This window comes from Pongo pygmaeus, chromosome 1, assembly GCF_028885625.2.
Source record: "Pongo pygmaeus isolate AG05252 chromosome 1, NHGRI_mPonPyg2-v2.0_pri, whole genome shotgun sequence".
Taxonomy (NCBI): Eukaryota; Metazoa; Chordata; class Mammalia; order Primates; family Hominidae; genus Pongo; species Pongo pygmaeus.
Genome location: NC_072373.2, coordinates 112077194 through 112086675, shown reverse-complemented (window position 1 = coordinate 112086675; position 9482 = coordinate 112077194).

Here is a 9482-nt window from a genome sequence, read left to right as displayed (position 1 = left end):
CCAAGTTGTGGGGCAGGGAGGCAGTGTTGAGGAGAGGTATTTTTAAAGATCTGGCAACTTTTCAGGATTATTTGTGGAGAACTCTAAGGTGAAGATCAGGAAATAAAAGACTGTGTGTGTGTGTGTGTGCGTGCACGTGTGTGTTCAAGTGCCTAAATCTTGTTTACCTATCACTTTAAAAAAATAATTGAAGTGTAAGCTAAATAAAATGCTTGGAGTTTTTCCTGGGCTGGTGAGAGTTGGTGCAAATTCTCGTGTGTGTTTGCATAGGAAGGTGAGATGACCACCTACTAAAGAGGAAGTAGCTAAATACAGATTTGTGGGTGTTTTTAAAAAAACTCAACCTATCTGGTATTTTATTTTAATGGATAAAAATGTAATTTTCCTAAGGTAGCAACTTATTTCCAAATTAATGTAGATGAAAAATAGATACCCATTAGACTAAATTGAAAGCTTTTTGTTCTATATTTGCGTAGCCTTTGAAATATTAATTTCTTAGCAGTGCCTAGGAGGTCTGGGGATTCCTCTTTCGTAGTGGTCACTAACCTTACTTGATGCAGATAAAATCACTTGTCAATGCAAAATGTGTTAGAACTTGATAAAGCTTTGAGTTTGAGAAATAAAGGTATATTTAAAATTTAAATAAAACTTGTCATTTATGCTCATTGATTTCTTTCTCCTCAATGATGAATTTTAGGTTTTAGGAAACATTGAATAGAAATAGGAAGCTGTCAACATCAGCCTTGGATGCTTCTCTGAAGGACAGATGCTTTTTTTGGGGGGAGGGCTGTGTGGTTACCTTGGAGACCACAAATCCCTTAATATTTGGGTTCTTTTTCAAGGTGCTCAGCTAACTTAAGCTAGGCTTGGTTGTTGACCACAGCCTTCCAGCTAATACCCATGGCAGGTGTAGTCTTGCAGTCTGCCTTTGCTGGCACCTTGTTTAATTCAGTCCCCTTAGCTCCTAGCCCACTTCAACAACAACAAAGAAAACAACTTCAGCCATACATGTACAACTACTGTAGTTTCTTCACATTTTTAAAGAAGTATAGAAGTGAACAAGTGATATCGTGGAGTGATTGATAGATGTTTGAAGGGTATAAAGAGATGCCGTAGACTTTGGTTAGCAACCTTCCTCCTCATTCCTTTGATCTAATTCACAACAACCCCTGCCCACCCCAAGTCTTGCCCCTTCTGTGGCCTCCCTTCTGTGTGGAATTTCTTTGACCTCCTATGGCGTTCTCCTGTCCTCATGAAACTTACGTCTTTGTGTAAGATCCTTCATCTCCTTACCTCCACCTGTCCCTGCTTCTCCTCAAACCTTTCACCCAAGGCTGTGCATGCTCTGGAGTCTGGTAGGTGTGGAGTCCTTCCGATCACTTCTTTGGCATGTTTACTCAGTAAGTAACCCTCACTCCTCTTCAGCCCTGACTGCCAGCTCACATCCATGTTGCCTCTTCCCTCCTCCCTTCATTCTGCCCATCCACATGCATGTCAGTGGCCTCTTTAGTTTTATGATGGACTATCTCTGTCCTAGTCATCTACTCACATCAGTTAGACACTGTCTGGATCTACAACTGTTCATGAAGGCTGGAGTGACATTCTTCCCTTTTCACTACAAGAATTGGGATCATTGAAGAGCAATTTTCTGATCTTATGCTTGCCCATCAGCCATCCCCAGGATCTTCTTGACCTCCTCATTTTTACTGCGTGTGCCTTCGGAAAAGTTCCTTGACTCTGCCCTCTTGGTTGCCTTCAGCTCTTGCTTGGGCTATTTCATGAGGCTTCTCTCCTTTTTCATGACTCTTTCAAGGGCTCTTTCTAAAACAGATGTGCCTGGGCCCCTCCCATACATTAAAACCTGTGTAAGACCCTACTGTGCAAGAGCAGATGTCAGACTCAACATGTCTGCAAGAGCAGATGTCTGGAGCCCTTTGCAGCTAGCTAGCGCCAGTCTACCATCCTGTCCTTTGACCTATAGTACTAAGCTGGCCTACTTGGAGTTCTGGAGCACACAGTTTCTTCCGTGCACCTGACCCCACAGCAGGCTTCTAAAATCTCAGCTAAATGTCACCCCCATCCTCTCTTCCTCTGGCTTACCAGGCCCTATGTCTGCCACCTCCCCCTTCCTGCTCTTTCTATTCGTGTTCTTACTGGGTTGCATCAGCTCTTCACCCACATTGTGAACACCTGCATGCTTTATTCTCTGCCCACTTTTCACATAACTGGCATAGATTTGGTGCTTCAAATGTTGAACTGGATGGGTTTTTCCCTGGAGGACTTGTCCTTGGGCCAATAGCCACTTAGAGGCTGAATCCTGGATATTTACCTGAATGACTTGTAATGCCTCATTTTGGTGCCAGAAACCATTTCAGTCCCAGACATTGTCCAGACCAATATTTATACGCAGGACAACTTGTGTGGGATGTGCTGGTGCTCAGCTTCCTGGAATGAGTAGTCATGTCGTGGACACTAACACAATTGAACACAAGCTCTTGGCCCCTGAGCAAATCAGCACTAAGGGGTGCAGTCTTCACACTCAGCAGTATTATTTCAAACTCCCCCCACACCCAGTCCTCCTGGCAGACCTACCCTTCTGGTGTTAGTAGAATTCCTCTCATGCCATCCCCAAGTGTTCATTCCTCAGCCTTGGAATGAAGCTCCCGTCGTTGCCACCCAGGACCCCTAGGGTTCCAGAAGTACATTTCTAAACGAGCGGGGATTCTTTTTCTCCTTCGCTGTCCGAGTAGTTGCCTAGATGGGATAGTAATGTGCTTGGTTGTAATCTGCGGTTAGTATCAGCTGGAAGATGCTGAGAGCATTAGCAGGACCTGCGGGGGTTTCCCACGTGACCTCTCAGCAGCCAGAGCCTCAGTGTGATGGTGCCATTCTGCCGCCTTACCTTGGCCTGGAGCCTCATCCTCCCCAGAGGCCTTTAGCTCCATATGCACTTATGGCAGGTGGAGTCGGAGGCAAGTCAGGGGTGGTGCCCAGACTGGGCTGAGTGGTCTACCCCTGCTCCCTGCCTAAAAGCTTGAGTCAAGTGACTTCCTGTCTGAAGTGACAGCATTGGAGCTGGGGCCATGGTGCTGGTTTCCTGCCTCCTGGCCCTGTGCCTTCTGCAACACGGGACTGTGTCCTTCCCTGGGGAGAAGTGCTACCTAGAAGCATGTGCTGCCCTGGCGATGAGCCACTCCTCAGTACTCTGACTGTCATCACTCTCTCAAGCAGGTTTCTGCCAGTGCTGCCCAGAATCTAGGGAGCTGGAGCACATTGGGAGGCTTGGTTTCATACCATTCCTCACCCAGCTCAGAGCAACCCAGGCTACCTGTTCTGGCCATGACTGGATCGCAGGTCTCCCAACTCAGGGCATTTTCACCACAGCAGGCCATCCCAGGGCCACCTTTTACTTAGGAAGTTTCTGAAAATGGGAAATGTCCCTAAGGGAAAGGCATGAGAAGCTGGAGTCACTACCTTTCTTTCGGGTGCTTCCCTGGGAAAAAGGTATCCAAGGCTATAGTGTTTGAGAGAGAGAGATGGAGACGGGTGGCACCACAGCAACTCTGGCCAGGCTGTTTTCAACCATTTCAGTCCATCCCTTCCATATGGATAGTGCATGAGGTTTTGCTCAAGAGGCCTGTTGGGAACTAAACCCATGAGAAAACGGAATGACAACTCCTCACTTTAGACTAAGGCTTTAGGTTGACCAAGTACACATTGCATATACGTAGCTTGCAGGCCTCAGAAACGTGGGCTAGGTAGCAGTGTTTCCACTGTACACAGGAGCCAGAGGCTCAGTGTGCCTCTGAGTTGCCCAGGGTTACGTATCTTGTAAGAGACAGAGCCCATGCACAAAGATTTGACTGCAAAGCCTGGTTCCCCCACTATTACAACACTGAAAACACTCTGTAAACTATAACTCACCCTGCAAATATTAGTTTTTATGTCAGCCCCCTCTCAAGGGCCTAAGAGGTGTTGAGTTGCCTGGGAATAGATCCGTTTCCACTTATCCAGAAAAGGAATTCCTTGGACAAACCAGCAGCTTTCCTCAGACAACCCTCCCTTTGTGAATCAGGTGTGGGGGGACCCATTGCAGGCTCGTTAACATGTTTGGGGAATGCTCATGGAGCACCAGGTCCCGTGCTAAGCATTAGCATTTAATCTTCCAAAATGTCTGAGATAGGATGATTAGGTTTACAGGTGAGGAAACCTAAACGTCATACAGCTGCTGCAGCCAGCACCTGGCTCTGGGGTGTCTGACTCCAGGGCTCCAGCTCTCAGTTCTTTTACAGTATGCTATTTTGTCTTTGTCCTGCATTTTACAGGGTGGCACATGGAAGAGGCACGGGAGAGCAAATATCCTGCCTTCCAACAGAAGCCTTTGAAGAGGAATGAGGAGGACAAAGCCACTGATTAAATTGATTAGTTAAAATTAAAAATTAAGCCAACTGACAAAGTTAAAACAGGGTGCCTATTGTAGTTGGCATGACGTTTTAAATTAGAATTGCAATGGAAACAGCATCACAGTTTCCCCCACACCTTATCCAGGCAGCCATGTACTATGGGGGTATTTAAACTACCTGCAGGCTGGAGAGGAGGGTAGGGGAGTGCAGGAGGGCTTTTGCAGAAGTCAGGAAACCGGCTCACCTGCAATGCTGAAACAATGAAACCAAGAAGGGAGGGGACTCAGAAAACTAATAGCACAACCCCAAGCAGTTCCTGGAGTCAAACACCTGTGGTTTTTCATGCACTAAATATAGTGGAAGTTGGGTCATCTTATCCTTAAATAAACACTACAGCTAGCAAAGACTTTTTTGAAAAGAATCTTTACATTGGCTCAGGTAAGCGGGAGCCTGGGAGAAGCAGCGCTTGGGTGGCTGTGAATGGTCTGTGGTAGCCTCTGGTCCTCACATCCCCTGCTATCTCAGGATCCCACACAAAACATTCCTCTGTGGTTTTTTCCCTGCTCTTAAGTCAACTGCATGTACCTTGTTGTCCCTATGCCCTTCATCCCCTCCCCCTACCGTGAGATATCAGTTTCCTTGGCCTTCACCTGATCTGACCAAGGACAGCAGGAGAGGTGCCCCCTCTCTCTCTAGCTCTGGCAAAAGAGGCAGCTTTTCAGCAGGCTTATTTTCCATCCTACTTTAGATATTACTGAAAGGAAATGAACTCTTCTTTGACTTTGCCTTTTGAATTTTGGATGCTGCTGAATCGGGCACAGTCCCTACTTTAGGAAATGTTAAACCAGAGACTTGTGGCCAGGTTTCTGGCTTGTTGTTTGAGTGGCAGTTTGGTGCCCAGTAGGGTTCAAGGGATTCAAAGTGAGGATCCCTTTACAGACAGGCAGTGGGGCAGAAGAGCTGGAGCTTTGGAGCTGGAGACTCCAGCTCAGCACGCTCCTCTGCTCCCCTCATGATTGCATAAACAGCTCCAAGCCCAGTGTCCTTGTGGGTACAATGCAGGTGATGATGATGCCGGCTTTGGGGTTCCTAAGAATTAGGAAAGCCAGGTATTTTTTAATAAAGCTCCAAGCCCAGTACCGGGTGCCCGTATTCGGTATCTATTACTTGATATCCTCTGCTCTAGAGGAGTTTACAGTCTGCTTGGGGAGTTAAGAGAAATGTCTAAGTGGTATTTAAAGCATTAACATATGTGTGCCACAGATTCTTTGGTTCTGCTGGACATCGGGAAGTAAAAACACTGGCTACAATTTATTAAGACCTAAAGAGGCCAGTTAAAGGCATGATACACACTTTCACGATGCTCGTGACAGCCTTGCCAGGTAAGGGCGGTAGTTTCTCCCCCTACTCCACCCACTACTTAATGGAAGAGAAACTAAGGCTCAGAGAGGTTGAGCAACACGCCACAGCCTGCACAGCTGCCTGCGCTGGCAGTTTCACACCTGGCGCTGAGATAGTGTGGACCGTGTCCAGCTGCTGGGCTGGGAGCCTAGGGCACTGGCCAGTGCTCTGTCCTGGCTGACTGCCCTGATGCCCATTGGCCTGTGGGTTGCAATATCATCATAATTCCTGCTAAGCAACCCATTAGCCTCACTGTCTAGGTATTGCCAACTCACCGAAGTTCCCCAGAACTTCAGACCCACTTCCCCCACTCCTCTGCTGAGGATAAGCAGAGAATGAAAGGTACTGCACCGGAGGACTGTGGCAAACTCTATACCATGAAGTCATTTTGTCTTTTCACTGAGCAACTTCCCTGTACCAGGAATTAGAATCTGCACATTGAAAAGGCCCAGAACCCTCCTGCTCTAGTGTGTCAGGCACTTTTGTAAATGTGTGACCTGCTGGTTTTGCTGGGATGTGCACATTTCTAATAATGGTGTTGATCAACAAAGAGGACTTTGCATGGCAGGGGTGTGCCCTCCCTCCAAAGCTGCTGTTTCAGAGGTTCCTCCACCATACAAGCCCTGGACCTGGGATACACTCACAGTCCCTAACATGGTTGTGTTTTCCTGTGAGACAAGTGCCTCTTCTACCCTAAGAGCATTTAGTGACTTTAGGGTCAGCAGTCCAGGCCTGGTGAAAGAGGGCAGGGAGAGAGATCCTGCCCAGCCACGGGGGATCAGCTTTGGTGAGTTTCTGACCCCACCACGGTGGAAACCAATTAGAGAAATAACTTATTGGTGACGTGATGAGGGTTGTTCTGAATCCAGAGGCAGAAATCTTTTTCTGCAAAGGTGTAAATAGTCACTTTTTCTGCAAAGGTGTAAATAGTCAATATTGTAGGCTTTGCGGGTCTCTGTCACAAATATTCCACCAATGTTGTATCACAGAAGCAGCCATCAATGACACACAAATGCATGGGCAAGGCTGTTCCAACAGAACTGTATTTATGGACACTGACATTCAAATTTCAGGTCATTTTCACGTAGCATGAAATATTCCTTTGATTTTCCCCAATCATTTAAAATCCAGCCTATTTTGGCTGTTCACCAACCAGCAGCAGGACAGATTTGGCCCACTGGCTGGAGTTTCCAACCCATGAACTAGAGGACAAGGTGCCTCACAGCAAGACCATCCCCCTGTTTTTTTCTGCCTTCCCCCCGCCCCCACCATGTTCCTCAGTAAGGTAGAACTGCAGACTGCCAGTCCTGTTAGCTGGGTATTACCTGCCTCGTTAGTGGTTCCTCCGTTGCACCTCCTCAGGGCTGGTTGTGGTTGCCCATTGACAGCATGAGTTGCTGTCACTGCAACTCTGAAGCTGGGCCTTGAAGTTCCAACCACGTGGGCGTCACTGCCCTCTGGTCCCAGATGGTCCTGTTGGCCCACCTTCCACTATGCCCCTCATCACTGGAGAATCTCCTCTTCCCATCAGGGTCACAATTTCTGATGTTCCTAGCAAGTGTAGACTTCCTTCCTCGGTTCTTCATAGAGCCCCCAAATATTAGAATGCCTGCTAGGCAGGCTGGTTCTACTCCTTAGAACTCCTCTGAAAGAGCTTGGGACAATTTGTTTGGAATTTAAAGTCGTACCCCATATTGTTGGGTCAATATATCCTTCCCGCCCACAGTCCCCAGGTGCACCCCTGAGGCTAACTTAGCAAGCCCTTTGTTCTGGTGTCCTGAGGGTGGGCTGCACAGCCGTTTACCACTTTCCTGAGGGGGCAGCGGGTAGGGACTCTTTGAAAATGCAGCAGCCCACTGGACCCCCAGGCATGGCCAGCAGAGTCAGCCCCACTGGAATCAGACTCCTGGCCCCGGGAGCTCAGCCTCTTTGCCTGCAGCATGCATGCAGGTTGTCAGAAGTTGGAGAAATGAAATTCAGACGTACCAAATGCTCCTGATGAGAGGACGTTCCAAATGGAAAACTATCCATTCAGACTCACCCTTGATGAGTCTAAAGGGGGATAGGGAGGACCCTGACGATATCAGTGTAACTCTGCAGGCCGTTCAGGTTTGCAAGGGAAAAGATGAAGGAAAGGCCATCATGAAAAATGCTTCACTCTGCCAAGAATAAGTCAAGAATACTCAAGTTGGCCGGGCGCAGTGGCTCAGGCCTGTAATCCCAGCACTTTGAGAGGCCAAAGCAGGAGGATTGCTTGGGCCTAGGATTTCAAGACCAGCCTGGGCTACATAGCGAGACCCCATTCCAAGTCATTAAAAACAATTTATTTTTAAAAGAATGCTTAAGCCATGAAGGAAGTTGTCTGAAAAATAATAAGCTTCAATAAGAACAGGCAGAGGATAGCCCTGCTGCCTAGGGAGGGAGAGGCTGAAGTGAATGAGGCTGCGAAGAGAGCCCAGTGCTTGCTTCCTCTTGGGCTTCTCTCTTCCATTGCAGAGGAAACAGGCACTGAGAGTGAGAACTGAGTGGGCTGGGGAGCCGGATGGACTTTACCCTGCCATTTCCTAACCCTGTGACGTTTGGCAAGTTCTGTTTCTGCGGCTATAGAAATGGGGATGCTTACCTGCTGCAGTTAGTATAAGGATTAGAGGAGGTAAACTTAGTAAAGACCCTAGCACTATGTCGACAGTTAATAAACAGTAGTCCAGATATGTGAGTGCGGGTGCTTAAACAACGCGATTCATCAATAAAGTAGCAACCTTCATTTTGGTCCTCTGGTGCCTGATTAAAATCACCTAGAGTGCTAGTTCAAAATGCAGACTCCCAGGATCCCGCCCTCAGATTCTGATTTAGAGGGACTGCGGAAGGGCTGAGGAAGGGCCGGGGAATCATGTCCAGATAGTTCTCAGGTGCCCTGGAATTTGGAAGCCACAGTCGTAAGGGTTAAGGAGGAGGTGCATGACGGGAACAGGGACAGTGGGAGAGTCCTTAGAGCTGGAATGAGGGTGACCAGCCTAGAAGATGACATCCCAGGGACGGAGGACACTTGAACACATGTCACAGATCTTCATGAGGAAAACATCAGACCAGTAAGCTAGATCTCCACACTTAGGATTCAATTTTTAAAAGGTGGATTAGATTAAAGGGACCAATTTTCCTGTCATTTTTTTAGACTATTAGATTGGGGGTGGAAAGATTGTTTTGTTTTGTGTTTTTAGTTACCTATTGTTAGAACAGTGAATTTGTACTTCAGATTTAAAAAAAAATTACTATGCTTGAATGGTGATAAAATCAGGGGAGTTTGTGGTTAGTAGAACAAAACTGAGTCTAAGATTTGACGTCCGCACAGCAGGCAGTGATGAGGGATTTCTCACTTCCCCTAATAAAATCCCCAGTGTTGAAGGGAGTCTTCCATCAGGAGGGGAAGGTGACCAAGCTGCTCTTCCCTCTGGAGCCCTCGCTTCAATGGCCCTGTCCTTCCACTGTCTAGGAAGCTGCTCTTCCTTTGCAGACTGCCCCCCAACAAGAGTCCCCACAGGCATCCTTGGTTCCCAGAGCCAGCGGAGACAAGCTGGATGTTTAACAAGATACATTACTAAATTTGTAAAGGAAAATAAATCTAGAGAAAACAAAAATTATAGGACAATATAGAGTATCCTCATGATACTCCCTTATGGA